We start from the raw sequence: 16,882 nt of genomic DNA, 5'->3' as shown, positions 1-16,882 counted from the left end.
GTGTGTTTCCAAAAAAGGGCCTGCCAGGTGGGTCCGCAGGCTAAGGGGCTTGCCACCACACCTGACAACCTGAGTTCAAACCCTGTTCTCTCTCGCTCTCTCTCTCTCTCTCTCTCTCTCTCACACACACACACACTCATACACACACACTACAAAACTTCTATTTAAAAAGAAAAGCTACAAAAATATCACTAAAAAAACCACAAATGTTTAGCAGGGCACAGTGGTGCACATCTGTAATCCCAGCACTCAGGCAGGTAGAGGCAAGCAGATCTCTGTGAGTTCAAGGCCAGCCTGGTCTACAAAGTTAGTCCAGGACAGCCAAGGCTGCACAAAGAAACCCTGCCAAAAAAAAAAAAAAAAACACACAAATTTTTTTGGAAGAGATAGATGTTTATCCTAATTTGAACATTATATTATATACAACTTATCAAAATATCACCCAGTCACCGTAAATACACACAAGTTGTACATTTATGTGTAGTTTTTTAAAAAATAAATTTAAGGGCCTGGGATGTGGCTCAGTCAGTAAAGATCCTGAGGTTGGATCCCAGCACCCACATAAAACCCAAGTCATGGCAGTGCACTCACTCCTGGAAGACCAGCCCTGGGAAGCAGGAGCAGGAAGCCCCTGGGGTCCTGCCTCGCCAGACAGGCTAAGCAAATCACCGAGTAAGTGGATTCACGGAAAGACTGTCTCAAAAAGACAAGGTGAAAGGCAATTGAGGAGTACATCCAATGTCTTCCTCTGGACTAAATGGGTGCACATGCCACACACACACACAGGTATATGCAACATAGAAACACACACACACAAACACACCAAGTAAATTTTAAAAAATTAAGATGGCTAAGGGTAAATTTCTGTGTTATATGTACCCCCTCTTCCCCAGTTTCAAAACCCTATCAATAATACCACGTGTACCAGTGAGTCCTGTCAGAGCAAGGCCAGGGAGGCTCGGCTTGCAGAGCTCCCGGGTACCAGGGAGATGAGGACAGATTCGGTCCATGGAGTGTCCTACCTTCCGTGGCCTCACACATGAAGGGAGTGGTGGAACAAGCCAAAAGTGGCCATGTTGACTTTGGCTTCTAGGGAGAAGCAGTCGACACCTTTCCGTGTCTTCTCTTGAAATGTAGGTCTCCCTTGACAGGGCACCAGAGCAGCAACACCAGCAACAGTGCAGGGTGATGAGTCCCACTACAGGATGAGGAGAAAAAGTACCCTCCTACCAGTCACCTCCAAAACTATGAAAGCACAAGGCCCCAGCTCAGCAGGGCTGGGCAAGGGTCAGGAGGCCCTGCTCCGGGGCAGCCAGTGATGCTCTGTGGAAGAAGGGCAACTGGAGGGGAGAAGACAGTAGGTAGGGGCAAGAGGACCTACCTACCCCTCACCAGATCTAGTGCCAGACACCCACTTTGTCTGTCCCTGCACTGTGCCCAGGGCAGGACACTGTCCTCCTCTGATACTCTCCAAGTAATGCTGGTTCAGCTCCAAACCACCCCAGTGCCAAAGGCAGGTCGTAGAGTTTTTCATATCCCAGTGCTTGCAAAGTCTGTGTTTACACTGCCCCATGCCCAGTAAATGTAGTAACATTTTGTCTGAAAATACAATATAAATGCCACATTGGAAAACACCGATCAGAGTTCTAAGAACCATCTCAGCTGCTGGAAAGACTCACTCAGTCTGGGAAATCCAGGAACCAGGGTAGGGCAGATGGAAGGGCAATCAACAACGGCTGCCTACACCTCACCTCTGGGAGGTGTTGGTTAGAGTAGCATGGTTCTGACTGTCCTGACTGGCACTAGAAAACTAACTACAGAGATGCATTAGTTAGATGGTCTAGCTCCAAGATGGGGAAACTATGCATTAAAGTCGTCTTTGCCACAATAGAAAGTGAAGACACACCAGTGTAGGGTTGGAATATGCCTCGACAGTAGAAATGCAGCCTAATGCACAGAAGCCTTGGGTTTACTCCCGTGCAACACACACACTCTCACAAACACACACGTGGGCGCACTTGCACATACACACACATATATGGTACATACATTTTTTTTTTCAGAAATAGGGATGTAAATACATAAGCCAATCATATAGTAGGTTGTGTTTTATTATCTGGTTTTACCACTATAAATAAACGCTTGAGATGATCAGCTTATAAAGGAGAAGGGTTTATTGGGCTCACGGTTTTTGAGGCTACAGCCCAGGGTTGGTGGACTTATTGCTTCTAGGCCTGTGACAATGCAACACATCACGACAGAAAGCCCTTGGTAGAACAAAGCTATTCATCTTGTGGGTTCACCGGAGGAAGAAGAAAAGAAAGAGCTCAGGTAGCACTGTCCCTTCTGCAGCTCATCTCCAGTGACCTGACGACCTCCCAACCTCTGTCTCTTAAAGGTTCTACAGCTTCATGATGGAACCACCTCAAGGATCAAACCTCTCATATATTGAAATTCATGGGACACTCCAGATTCAAACACAGCAACCATCATCACCAGATTACTGAATACTTGGCCGGCATGCCTGACTGGCAGAGCACCCTGCAAACACGGGAATGGCACACTGTACTGTGACAGTGCGACAACTAAGGCAGGGCACTGAGCTACAGAAATTCGTCAGCTCCACTCCAATCTTGTGTGTGTGCCCCACTGCTAACCAAGAATATCATTACTCAGTGCAGGGAAAACAGTGCCCAGAGGGGCCAGGCTAGCCTGGAGAAGGTCAGGACACTCCTTGGAAGGCAGGTGCAATCTTGGAACTGAGCTGGCTCAGTGAGAATGGGCTCTGGGTTGGGATGGGGGTGGGGAGGAAGCCAGGAAAGCACTGTTGTAGGCCCTGTGTTGAAAGCAGAATTCGAGGCAGACTGTGCACCTAGGGAAAAGCCATGTGGCAAAAGGGCAGAGCCATGTGCTGTGATATGCTGAGCCTGGGGCAAGTGGAGGGCTATCACCCAGATGAAAGCAATGTTCTCCCCCATGCACAAAGGGAGAGAACTGGCTGAACTGCTTTGGTGACTGGACCCCACAGGCACTGGACCCCACAAAAATGGACCCTGGATTTAATGGGGGGGCATTTATGAGTCGATTCTGTGCCAAAGCCAAATGATGAGGTCCTAATTCCCAGAAACTAAGATGTGATATTATTTGCAGTTAATATCTTTGCAGATGATCAAAGTCAACTAAGGTCATGATGGTGGAGCCTAATTTAGTATGACTGCTGTGATGTTTAATATTGTCAACTTGACAGAATCTAGAATCAGTCACGTGCACATGTGCATGCACACACACACACACACACACACACACGTGTCTCTGGGCATATTTGTAAGGGACTATCTACAATACATTGAGATAGAAAGAGCTATCCAAACTATGGGTGGCACCATTTCTTAGACTGAGATCCTAGAGAGCATAAAAAAAAGAGAAAGCTTACTAATCTCTGCCATTCGCCTCCCTCTACCTCCTGACTGCAGACAGTATAAGTGGGTGCCTCAGCTTCTGCCACCATCGTGAACTGTATCCTCGAAGTATGAGCCAAAATATATTCCATTTATAGGGGTACTTATCACAGCAATGGGAATAGGAAGTAATGTGACTGGTGAGCATACAAAGTGGAGGGGAAGTCTGTCCTCTTAGACAGAGCTCAGGGGTCTCCTGTGACGCATTGTTCAGGTGTTTTCTGTTGTGGTGTTTAGTTTGGGTGGATTTGTTGGTAGTGGTTGTTGTCTGTATCAAACAAAGAACGAATCAAGACATAGCAGTGAAAGCACATCAGTAAAAATGAACCATGGACTTATATTTTTAAAAAAAAAAATGTAAGTACAGGGCTGGAGAGATGTCTCAGTGGTTAAGAGCACTAGCTACTCTTCCAGAGGACCTGGGTTCAGTTCCCAGCATCCACACGGCAGCTCTAGTTCCAAGGGATCTGACATCCTCACACAGACATGCATTGAGGCAAAGCCCCAATGCACATAAAATAAAAAAAAAGTGAATTACTTTTCAACATAAATACAGCAATAGATGAAGAACAGACGTATGGCTTTATTAAAGCAGGGCGAGGAAATAGTTCTCTGAGGGGTGGACCCTTGATTATGTCCTAAGTGACAGGTTTTTCTGTTTGCTGGGATCTGCACCATCCCTGGAGGACCCAGGACAGGCCACAGGACAGCCTTCTTTGATTTTGGCCTTGGAGTTAACCTTATGACTTAGAATTGCATGCATCTGACCCTACCTTCCTACGTCAATAGTGAGAGACAGACACACAAGGGAAAGTTATGTGAAGGTTAGAGCTGTGCTATTACAAACAAAATGACAACAGAGATGAATGGCAAGCCACCAGACCTTTCCTGTAGAGCCTGCAAAGGAACCACCCTAGTACCACCTTGGCCTTGGAATTCAGGCCTCCAAAATGAAGAGACTACAAACCCTTGCTATTTAAACCACCCAGCCCTGTGGAACTTTGTCATGCTGGAAATATGCAGAACTGGCCACTGTCATTCTTCAGCAGGAGGTGCCCTGGACATGACACATCTTCACATATGACCATAGTTGCAAGGTCTGTCCGGAGAGTCCCCAGCCTGCCTTCTGCTGACAGTGCCTGCCCATAGCAACAGCGCCTTGGGCTGGTTGCCTGGGTCACCCAAGAAGGGTCTGGCTGTGGAACAACTTAAAAACTGGTACTGCCATACAAGGCACAGAGACCTTGCCCACTTCTTCTCGGCTTCTGCTTCCTGAAACCCTGGAAGAGCTGATGGTTGCCCTGGGCCCACCACCCCTGAGCAGGAGGGAGGACCTCCAAGAATGCACCATGGAGGAGTAGAGGTACCCTGACAGCACTGACAGGAACAGTAGTTCCCACCTGGCAGGACACGATTGGAAGACCTCCTAGTCGTTCATCCTCCACACAATGCTGGTTCTCCCCCATGTCTTTTGACCTCTGTAAATTCAAGTTCTGCATCTGTAGAGCCAGCCAACCACAGACCAAAACTGCTTTTATTCCAGAAAGCCCTAAAGACACAAAATGTTTCTCACCTACCAAATCCTCCAGGCAACAGTAGAGACCACATGAATGGTATGGGCATAGCATGGCCTTTTCCCAAACTGTAGTCTCCCTACAGCATAGCGTTGGGCCTCCTGTGCTGTGGAATTAGGCTTAGAATGACCCAGTCCATACTGAGCATGGGCAGCTGTGTTTCTTGACATCCCCTAAACAATGAAACGGATATTCATATAGTAGCTGCAGCAAATGAAGTATTAGAAGTCATCAAAGGAGGATGTGTATAAGCATTGTGCACCTCACCTAAAGGACTGGAGCTCCCTCAGATCCAGGAACCCACAGAGGTCCTTGGCACCAGTCTGCACGGCTACCAAGGGACAACTGTGAATGTGACTGTTTCAAACCTGGCCCTGTTGAAAACCAGCATGAACGTACGAGAGCTTTGTTAGAGAAAGGTGAGGCTGTTGCTTAGCCTGTTGATGGGGACTCGTCCCCACTGCACACCAGGGAAAGCTTGAGCCGGGAAAAGCATCCTACTCACCGGCAGTCTCCACGCGCTATTTCTCTCCCTGTCCCTCGCTGCAGCAAGGTCCAGCGTCAACAGGGTCACCCGGCCGAGCTTCAGCAGTGCGTCAGGATCCAGAGAACTGTGACAGGAAGAGCGCAAGCAGAGTGTCAGCGGGCTGGGAAGGCAATCACTCATTCACAGGTAAGGGCAGAGTCAGAACCTGGATATTCCCCAGAAGAGGCAACATTTGGAAACGCAGAGGTTGTGAGTTTCCTGACCTCTTCAGCGGAGCCCTTCATATTCACACATAAAGGTCAGCGCAGACCACTAACTGGACCACAGTCTGGAGCCATGCTGAGTATGTGGGGGATGGACTCCTCAAACTTTTTCGCTGGAAGATCTTGAAATCAATCAAACATCCCCCCCACACTCTGGCATTCCTCCACACACCTCAAATCAAGGCTCTGTTCCCGGCTTGTTTTTCGAAAAGCAGCAAAATACTACACAAGGCCCAGAGCTCTGTGCGATTCAAGTTACTTCTCTTAAAACTGTGTTTGCTAAGAACATAGTTGAGCAAATGTCCTCGTTGTATGGTGGAGCATCTTTTGGGTATATGCTCAAGAGTAGTATAGCTGGGTCTTGAGGTTGAGCTATTCCCAATTTTCTAAGAAACCTCCAAATTGATTTCCAAAATGGTTGTACAAGTTTGCACTCCCACCAGCAATGGAGGAGGGTTCCCCTTTCTCCACATCCTCTCCAGCATGTGCTGTCACTTGGGTTTTTGATCTTAGCCATTCTGACAGATGTAAGAGTCGTTTTTATTTGCATTTCCCTGATAACTAAGGACACTGAGCATTTCATTAAGTGTTTCTCTGCCATTCAAAATTTCTCTGTTGAGAATTCTCTGCTTAGCTCAGTACCGCATTTTTAACTGGATTATTTTATTTGTTAGTGTTTAATTTTGTTCATAGCAGCTTTATTTGTAATAGCCAAAAACCGGAAACAACCCAGATATCCTTCAACTGAAGAATGGATAAAGAAACTGTGGTACCTTTATACAATGGAATACTATTCGGCTATTAAAAACAAGGAAATCATGAAATTTGCAGGCAAATGGTAGGAACTAGAAAAGATCATCCTAAGTGAGGTATCCCAGAAGCAGAAAGACACTCATAGTATGTACTCGTGGTATGGCAGATATTAGCCATATAGTATAAGATAACCACATTACAATTCACAGACCAAAAAAAAAAAAAAAAAGCTAAGTAACAAGGAGAGCCCAAGGGAAAGGAGGATGCATAAATCTCACTGAGGAAATACTCAAAGAGAGGGAACAGGATAAGAGAGGGGGTGTTGAGAAAAATGAGGGTGGGGATCTGATATAGGGAGAAAGAGGGAAGGAGGACAGAGGGCATGCAGAGAGAAGAGAAACCGTGGCCTGGGCCATCTCTGAGACAGGCTGGAGACCTATGACAGGGTAGGCTTTGGGGAGGATATAGGGATGACTCTATCAAAGACCCCTACTAGCGGAGTACATGGAGACTAAAGGGGTGACCCTCTAACCAGGCAGGATTCCTAGTAGAGAGAGGGGAACACCAACCCACCTACAAAAACTTTGACCCAAAATTTACCCCGTCTACAAGATGTGCAGGAATAAAGATAGAGCAGAGATTGAGGGAATGTCCAACCAATGCCTAGAAGATGTTTGGGTTAGGGTTAGGGTTAGCCTAGCCACCCCATGGGAGAGAGCCAACCCCTAACACTATTAACAACACTCTGCTATGCTGGCAGACAGGAGCCTAGCATAGCTGTCCTTCGAGAGGCTCCACCCAGCAGCAAATCGAAACAGATGCTGACACTCACAGCCAGACATAGTGTGGAGCACAGAGAGCCTTGTGGAAGAGGAGGGGAGGGAAAGAATCTCCACCAAAAAACCAACAGAGCCAACTAATCTGGGCCTGGGGGGCTTGCAGGGACTGAAACACCAACCAAGGACTATATATGGACTGGACCTAGGCCTCCTACACATATGTACCCAATGGACAGCTTGGTCTTCCCCTAGCAAGGGTAGGAGGCGCTGTCTCTGACAAGGACTCTGTTGCATGCTTTTCGATCACCTCCCCTTGGCAGGGCTGCCTTGCCATGCCACCGTGGTAGAGGATGCTCTCAGTCCTGATACAACTTGATGTGCTGGAATGGGGGGGGGGGCTTCCCTTTTCTGAAGGGGAGGAGGAGATACAGGAAAGAGGAAAGAGGGTGGGACCAAGAAAAGAGGAGGGAGGGATCTATGATAGGGATGTAAACTGAAGATAGATAGATAGATGGTAAATAAATAAATACAGAAAACAGCGTTTGCAACGTGTGAATGGGATGCTTCTTTGAAATGCAATAAACAGCGACTCTGCAAAGAAGCAGTGACCTTGCTCAGGTGCCAGTGCTCAGAGAGAGCCACCAGGTGGGCAAGAGACACAATGTTCTCCCGGAGGGGCTTGCTCTCTCTTCAGCCCTGAGCTGTGAAGACAGAAGCCTTGGTTATCATCTTATCTCTACTCCTGGGAGAGCCAGGAAGCCCGCACATGTGCCTCAGCCTCCATGGTTACCGGGACCCAGACAATGAGTTATGCTCCACCTTCTTCATGTGCCCTTGGTTTCTCCCCGGACGTTCTGTCCCGGGAATGCTTCACCGAGCTCTAAGGCAGACCACTTCCGGGTTCTATCCTACAACTTCCTCAGACATGTTTTCTGTCCTGCTCACAGAGCAGGCCACCCAGCTGAAGCCTCCCCAAATTCTGGGATCAACTATGATGCCTGAAGATGAGGAAGGGGGAAACAGTCCAAACCACACCTGTGCTTCACCTACCACAGTGACCATGAGAAACCTCCTTTTGCCCAGGAATTCTCATGGAGTATGGAGATACAGCACAGCATGACAAGATGAACTCTGAACCAGGGTGCAAGCCCAGGAATCGCTACAGCCTTGCCCTATCCCTGCCCCCAGCCTCACCCAACCTGTGGCTCACATCTTCACTCCCACCATCTTTAATATCCCTCAGCATACTTCTACTCATTCTTCAAAACCCAATGGGGGATTCGTCCCTGAACTCTGGTGATGACACTGTTCTGCACCTGGCCTAGTTGTATTTCACATTTTCCCTGTCCCCCATAGGACTCACCGTTCCCTGTGAGGACCTGCCTGGCCTCACCAGGGCCCAACCTTTTAAGGCTGAAGACACTTCAGCACCAGCAAACCTCATTCCAGCCTCCAAGAAAGGAGAATAAAGGAAAAGGGATGAAATAAGCAAGCAAAAAGGCAGGGGCTGTCGGGGAGAGGGCTCCGTGGTTAAAGGGTTTGCCATGCAAACATGAAGACAGGCGCTCAGAGACCCCGCCCCCGAAACCACATAAATGCAGCTGAGAGTGGTAGCCCACCTGTAATTCCAGCATCTGAAAATAGGAACAGGGCATCCCGAGGGCAAGATGGCTACCACCATCAACAACAGCTGAGAGCTCTGGGTTTGACTGAGAGACCTGCCTCAAGGAACTGGGTGAAATACCCATTAAGAATGATTCCCAACATCAACCTGGAGCCTGCACGTGCATGCGTGCCCACGTGCATGCATGTCCACATCCACAGATGCCTAAACACACACACACACACACACACACACACACATAAAAAAAAAAAAAGAAAAGAAAAGTGGGGGGAGGAATGTTTTCTGAGGGTGGGAAGGAAGCCTGTGTGATGTCAAAGGGCAACCACATGGTGGGTCACTGTAAAGACAGATCCCCAGGCTCCTGTCTCCCTGGCACAGAAGGCCATGAGAGGTTTGCGGCTACAGAAGGAGGCTATCGTGACCATGAGGTATATGATGGCCTAGCACAGACAGGGCTCACTGGTGGTGGAGGGTGGGTACCTCAAAACAGAACAAAAGACAATGGCCTCCCTTGGGGTGGGACTTGTAGCCTGCAGAGGATCGGCAGGACACTCACTAAGTGGCTCCTTCCACTCAGGATATGCTGGTAAAATCATTCAGGAGTAAGAAGGGTGCAAAGAAAAAGTTCCCCTGACCTTGGCTGCCTCCCCTGGATCCTGGCCATGCATCCTGAGCAGAGAGGCCCCAAGAGCTGCCTTCCGGTCTCCCAAGCACAGGCACCCATCATTGTCACACTGCACACCTGCCCTTACTAAGTGGTGAGTGCCACCTGCAGCGTGTCCCCGAGGCTAAAAATATATCCACAATCTTTCTCCAGGGACGTCTCATGAGAGAACGGAAACTGCCTGGGAGCCAGGACAGCTGTACAGGCAGGCCCCTTAGCTCTTTACTTGTCCTCCATCCCACACCAGTGATGGGGAGGGCCATGAAGGGTGGGCCACTCAGAACAGGACTTAGGTACTTGGCTTCCTTCGTGTGCCACGGCACAGCGGACAACCCTCCTCCCTGGGGACCCTGGCATCCTGCCCTTCTTTCTGGGGCTGGCCACACTCCAAGCCCACCCAGGAAACAAATTTGAAGGAAAGTATAGGTCACTCTAGCCACTTATAATCCCCACAATTGTTAAGCAGCCAAAAGAGCTCAGTTCCCAGGGCCAGCTGCTTCCCCCTCCCGCGTAGCTGACCAGGTAGAAACAGCCAAGCCAGGCCTGTCAAAGGATGTCTTGGCCCACTAGGAAAGGCACAAATGGAATAACACCCAACTCTCATCCCCAGGCCATGCTCTGGAGGTTCAGGGACCCCGGGCCAAGGCCACTGCACCTCTCACTGGAGTCACTACTTGCAACTACTAGCATTGCTATAGCCTGGCTATCAACTCTGCCTCTGACCCATGTTCACCCACACAGGTCAGGAGGTGCACTGACAACTTATAGTTCCTATGGTGTCTCTAGGCAGCTCCTTCCCAGGAGGCTCAGGGAGCCCCTTCTCTACCTAGTCCTGAAGACTCTGCTGGAGTAAGAGAACACGGCATTCAGGTCAGCTGACACAAACAGGACTGAACAGACCAGGACACAGGGAACAGGGTGCAGGCATATAGGACAGCAAGATGGCCCAGCTTCTAAGTAGCCAAACAACAGCCAGCAAGGGCCTCCCACACACACCACTTACTCTTTGGGCATCACAGCCTCAAGCGAGTCTTTTAGAATCCCTCACACTTCCTTCCTTTTCCTTGCCAACTCGAGGTCCCAGCTGAACTGATGACACTCTGGTCTCCACTGAAGTATTCCCATGCAGTTAATATCCGGAGTCCTTAGTTCCTCAGACTGATGCCTCAGCAACATCCTGGACCCATCTCCTTCCATCAACCCTACATATCCCACGCAGGCTCCACCTCTGAACTCCACAGACATCCCAGCACTGTCCCCGTTCTCATCATGTATGATCTGGCTTCCGTATTCTTCCTTTAACAAACAAAGGGTGCTACCCCCGGGCCTTTGCAAAGACCATTCTCTCAGCTATCCATCTCCTCCCTCCATTCTCTCCACCACGCTTCTGGGCAGGTGTCAGCCTCCTGACCACACTATTTAATCCACAATCTGCACCCCCAGCCATCCCTACCCCTCCCAGCTTCATGCTTCCCTTGACACCTACCCAACATACCCCATCTTTTTACTGACTGTAGCCATGTCTGCCTCTCCTCACTGCAAAGCCAGAGAACCGTTCTCTGTCTCAAGCTGCCAAATCCACTGGGTCATCACTTCAAAATGTCCCTGTCCCTTCCAAAAAGCCATGGGAGCCAGACATGATCTGTGAACAACCCCCATCATCACCTCACTGCGGACAGCTGCTCGGTGATCATGTTCTGCAAGCTTTGAAGGTGGCAGGAGCACCCAGACAAGAACCAGGGGCAAAAGAGTTTAGACCAAGTGTCAAGGCACTTAAGGAAGTGTTGACCTAGAAACCTTGAGTGCAGGGTACCGGCACAACCCAACAGAGAGTGGGGAGAGGTACAGAAGGAAGAGGGCCAGGAGGCTCATTCTGATGCACAGCCTTTTCCTGTGAACTGCAGCCTGGCAGGGTCTACCTCTGGGAGAGTTGCAGGGTGATCTGCACCGTGAGGAGAGCTGGCAGTGACAGGACCTCCCCTGAGGGAATCCACTGCCAAATGACAGGCCGGAGGGAATTCTGTTCTCATCCTGTCCTGCCTAGCCAGCCAGCCACTGGCTCCACATCTCAGAGCTGTCTCGATGGAGTCGGGGCCCACACGCTCTCTGCGTACCACTGGGAGCAGTGAACAGTGTGGCCACCACACGGCGGCATTCACACCTGTTGCCGTTTCTGCCTTGTCAACTCCCGAGCAGATTACGACTTTGTTTTATACTAACACAAAACCTCTCCTTTTCTAAAAACAACCTCAAGATGGTCAAAGGAACAGAAACCAGAGAAATGTCACAAGTTGTGCACGAAGTCTCCAAATGAGCTATATTTCTCTGCTTGTTGGATGAAGTGCTCCACACTAGACAGACAAAACTTTGGGGCACATTTGAGGGTAATCTGGCACCTGTGTGGCTCTGCAGACAAGCACAGATTAGAAAGAGTAAGCCCTCAAACCACTGGCTTCTGTCTCCCAGACAGCCACACTCACTCCTGGAGGCCCATGCATGGGGAGGCAAGCTGTCCAGGTGCATGACTCCTAGTACAAGATCATGGAGCCAAAACCGCTCATCTAAGCTGAGCGCCCATGCTTTCTGATCTCACACCTAACCAACACCGCCAAGGCATGCCTACAGGCAACCGTCTTTCCGCTGGTCCAAGCTGGGCTTCAACTCCCCTTACAGGATGGGCTCCAACCACAGCCTCCCCCTTCCAGATAGATTACTCTTCTGGGGTCCGTCTAGATGCCTTTCCTTCTGAGGAAGCAGGCTACAGAAGTTTCAGATGGACTCCTCTTCCACAGCCTTTCCACCTGACACCCTGGCCTCGACCTCCCACACTGGCTTCAACCCCAACCCTGACCTCCACCCTCCCATCTTGGCCTCCTGTTCTTGAGTTTCTACTTGTGATCCCTGCTCTTATTCTAGCTCACAGTGGCCTCTAGGATGTACCCATTTGTACAAACTTATGCACCCTATATAATCAGGACAATCACAGGATGAAGGTAGATGGTAGGTTTCAAACCTACAACATGGCTGAGGTGGCTATTTAACACATCAAAGCAGACCAGGCCTCCAGGCTCTCCCTGTATCCCTCAGTCCCTACCTGTTACAGGACCCTCCTGGCTGGCATACCTGTTCCCTACCCTAAACCTCTCCAGTACAGGGGCTGGGCTGTCCTTCCCCAGCTCCTCTGCCCCATATAATCCAGTCATTTTGGTTACCCACTCTCTTTGCATCTTTGGGCCTTGTGGCTGCTACACCTGGTTCCCCCTCTCTCCTCTCCCTCGCCCTCACCCCTCTCCATGGAACACCTCAGCTCAGTCAGGTTCACACTGGACTCTCCCAGATGTCTCTGCCTCTGGCTCTGCTCTCCCACAGATCTATAACAAACCTTCTCTACTATAGCTAGGTGTACTCGTGCCCTTTCCTTCCCTCTTTCTTTCTTCACTCAGTAGAGTGCTCTGGAGTTAGGTAATGATGAACAATAAAGATACTCAAAACCACAGACTTAGATAGCTTAAGGGGGCAAACCTCAGGATATGTGAATTATATCTCCCTAAAGCTGTTAGTAAAACAACAATCAGAAGCGGGCTCCCAGCCAAGCAGGCACGGAGGCACACGCCTGTAATCCCAGCACTCAGGGAGGCAGAGGCAAGTGGATCTCTGAGACTTTGGGGCCAGCCTGGTCTACAAAGTGAGTCCAGGACAGCCAAGGCTACACAGAGAAACCCTGTCATGAAAATGTCTTCCAGAATACAAGTCCTCAGGATGCTAGAAAAGGCCTCTGTCCTTTAGCCAGTCCCTTGCTCTACCTAGTCCCATGGGCTCACTGTCATTCCTCAGCCCCACCAGAGGAGCTTCTGGTGGATACCAGCACAGCTGATCTCCTCAGAGGCTCTGCATATACCATTTGAATCCCACCCCCACCCCCATACATGCTCACCTCTGACAGTAAGGTCAGTATTTGCCCCTGCCCTCAACCACTAAGGCAGTAGTCCTCTGTTTTCATCTGCTACGTGTCCCTTGGTACATATCCCAACACTTACAACTGGACTTCATGGTGACCCTGTGAGTGTGGACTCATTGACAGGCTTATCCCTGGACTGAAAGTTCAGAAAAATCAATGGCTTCTCTAGCAAGGCAACATTAGAATCTGGGAAGCTTCAGTCACAGTTCAGTCGACAGCCCCCGCTATGCACTTACTAATGAATGCTCAAACCCTCCCATGTCCCTGCCCTGGGACAAGATATGCCAGAAACCTTGAGAGTCACCTGGAAGCTCACCTCCAGGCTACAGCTTGGAGATGCAGCCAAACCCTCCCAGACCTCCTTGCAGGCCCCCAGGGCTCCACTGCCGCATAAGAGGGCTGGAGCAGGTTCTGCTCTCTGAATCACCACAGCCAAATGCTACAGGCCACGCTTCCCTGAGGGATGGGGAAGACAGCCTGTTCCTCAGAGCCACCCACACCCAGGCTATTTCCTGTTTCAATAAAGAGAGGGGCTGGTGGCTCTCTTACTGAAAATTCTCTAAAATCCCCTCCCACCACGTGTCTATTCATCCTCACAATGAGCTGGCAGGAAAGGGAACATTAAGGTGACATGGGAACTCCTGAGGTACAGGAGAGTGTGTGCCTCCCTCTAGGCAGCGACCACAGCCACACAAAGAATGCCGCACAGTCACCCATCATGGAACAGCACAGTTGACAATGGCCAGTGCCCCTCTAAAGACTGGCCCTCTGTATCCCCCAGGAACCCTCCTGATTCACTCATTCATAATTCTTGTTTGTTTGTTTGTTTGTTTGTTTGTTGTTGTTTGAGACAGGGTTTCTCTGTGAAGTCTTGACTACCCTGCACTCACTTTGTAGACCAGGCTGGCCTCCAACTCACAGAGATCTGCCTGCCTCTGCCTCCCTGAGTTCTGGGATTAAAGGGGTGTGCCACCAGGACCAGGCCCCATTCGTAATTCTTAAAACAAAACAAATGCCATCCCACCAGAATGTTCCTGCACAAATGAGACCAAGGATCCAAGAAGGATATAAGGAAAGAAGTAGGGCAAAAGGGGTGTCTTGCAGCCAAGAGGCCGAGTGACAGTGCCTGATTGGCATTGCTCCTGTTTTCTCTCCCACAATGTGTGGGCCATGCCCTAGATGCCAGCCACCATTCCAATGGGACAATGGTCATTCCTGAACAGAGAAGAGGGGTTGGCCCTGGAGCCTAGGTGCAAATCCCAGCTTGCCACTTACCAGACTCCATGATATCTTCATGCTTCCTAACCTTTCTGAGTCTCACTTTCCTCACCCAGGGAATGGACATAGCCAACTTCCACCTCGTGCAATGTTGTGCGATGAGACATGGCAAGGCCTGTGTTCGTGAGGCTCTTATGGCCGCCTTCTGAAGGCACAACAAATGCATGCTGCCATTAACGTCACTTTGGGGTCTGTTTTGCTGAGGAAGGGATATGAGGAAGCTCTGAAACAACATAAAGGAACCTAAGCAGTGACCAGCTAGCTATAGTAGGCTCCGAAGAGGAAGCACAATGGAGGTGCTAAGACCAGAAAGGCATCTGCATTGATAGTCTGCAGGGATGAGCCTTTCAGAGGTCCTCTGTGGCAGGCTCCTGACTTGTTCCCTCTCTTCTCCTTCTTCTGATGTCCATCCCCTTTGCCTTTCTGGATAGGGATTGAGCACTTTAGCAGGAGTCCTCCCTCTTGATTAGTTTCTTTAGGTGTACAGATTTTAGTAGGTTTATCCTATATTATATGTCTATATGAGTGAGTATATACCGTGTGCGTCTTTCTGCTTCTGGGAGAACTCACTCAGGATGATCTTTTCCAGATCCCACCATTTACCTGCAAATTTCATGATGTCCTTGTTTTTTTATTGCTGAGTAATATTCCATTGTGTAGATGTGCCACAATTTCTGTATCCATTCCTCCACTGAGGGGCATCTGCCCTGCAGACTATCAATGCAGATGCTGAGACTTATGGGCAACCTTTGGGCAGAGTGCAAGGAATCTTATAAAAGAAGTGGGAAACAGTAAGATTTGGAGAGGACAGGAACTCCACAAGGAGAGCAACAGAACCAAAAAAATCTGAGCACAGGGGTCTTTCCTGAGACTGATACTCCAACCAAGGACCATGCATGGAGATAACCTAAGACCCCTACACAGATGTAGCCCATAGCAGTTCAGTATCCAAGTGGGTTCCATTGTAATAGGAACAGGGACTGTCTCTGATATGAACTGATTGGCCTGCTCTTTAATTACCTTCCCCTGAGGGGGAAGCAGCATTACCAGGCCACAGAAGAAGACAATGCAGCCACTCCTGATGAGACCTAATTGACTAGGATCAGAAGGAAGGAAAAGAAGACCTCCCCTATTAGTGGACTTGGAGAGGGGCATGCATGCAGAGGGTGGAGAAAGGGAGGAATTGGGACAGGAGGAGGGAGGGAACCACAGGGGGGATACAAAGTGAATAAAGTGTAATTAATAAAGAATTAAAAAAATAAAAAAGGAGAAAAAAGACCAGAAAGACAAAGGAATACAAGAAGCATCATTCCCCAAACCAGCCCTCCAGCCCCCCAGCACCACAGCAGGACTCCCTAACCCTTCCCCTGTGCCATAGGAAGCAAGATGACAAGGGACATTCCTATAATAAGAGTAAGTCAGTGAGTCAAAGATGTCTGCATAAGAAAGAAAGTTAGATCAATCACTGCAACTCTGTCAACTTCCACAGGAAGAAGAACCACAAAGTACACCACGGGCATAAGCAAATAGTGACATATTGTACGCAGCATCAGCTGTGGCCAGTGTGGCCCCATAAGATGCTAAGGACAAAGGCAGCTGAGGGGCACACTGAGAAGATGCCCCACAGACTAGAAACGTGGTGCTCAGCTTTTTTTCTGCAGACCTAAAACCAGTGAAAAGGAAAGCTTAATTTTAAAAAATATTATATGTGATATGGTATTCAGGGGGGCAAAGTGTAAGAACGGACATAATTAGTGAGCTATCCACTAAGCTGGAAGATGGAGCTAAGGAGTTTTCCCAGAAGGCAGTGTGGAACAGACCAGGTTTCAAACACTCCCTGCTGCCACGATACCCTTTCTCTTCAGACCAAAGAACATTAGTGAGAACTCTCAAGATGTTCACTTTCTTCCTCCATATTCACTAGAAAGGGAAGAGGACGGGGAGGTGACACCAAAGAACGCCTTAGGGACCACGTCAGCCTTTGCCTGGACCTCTAACTTCTGACTGTGGGATTTCCCAATCCAGCACCCGCAGGGGAACTCCC

At 49.3% G+C, this 16,882-nt stretch overlaps 1 protein-coding gene across 7 annotated transcripts in view; it reads right to left on the bottom strand.

Annotated features, from left to right (window-relative positions):
- The window catches only part of Apba2 (amyloid beta precursor protein binding family A member 2), a 236,214-nt gene that overhangs the window by 181,941 nt on the left and 37,391 nt on the right, over positions 1–16,882 (bottom strand). For all 7 annotated transcript variants that reach the window (XM_060367275.1, XM_060367277.1, XM_060367279.1 and 4 more), the window contains exon 2: positions 5,538–5,643. The gene's annotated coding sequence lies outside the window, so the exon portion shown is untranslated. The remainder of the gene's footprint in view (positions 1–5,537; positions 5,644–16,882) is intronic.

Source organism: Meriones unguiculatus, chromosome 14 (assembly GCF_030254825.1).
Source record: "Meriones unguiculatus strain TT.TT164.6M chromosome 14, Bangor_MerUng_6.1, whole genome shotgun sequence".
NCBI lineage: Eukaryota > Metazoa > Chordata > Mammalia > Rodentia > Muridae > Meriones > Meriones unguiculatus.
Note: the sequence above shows the minus strand (reverse complement) of the source record. Positions and strands in the feature narration are given on the sequence as shown.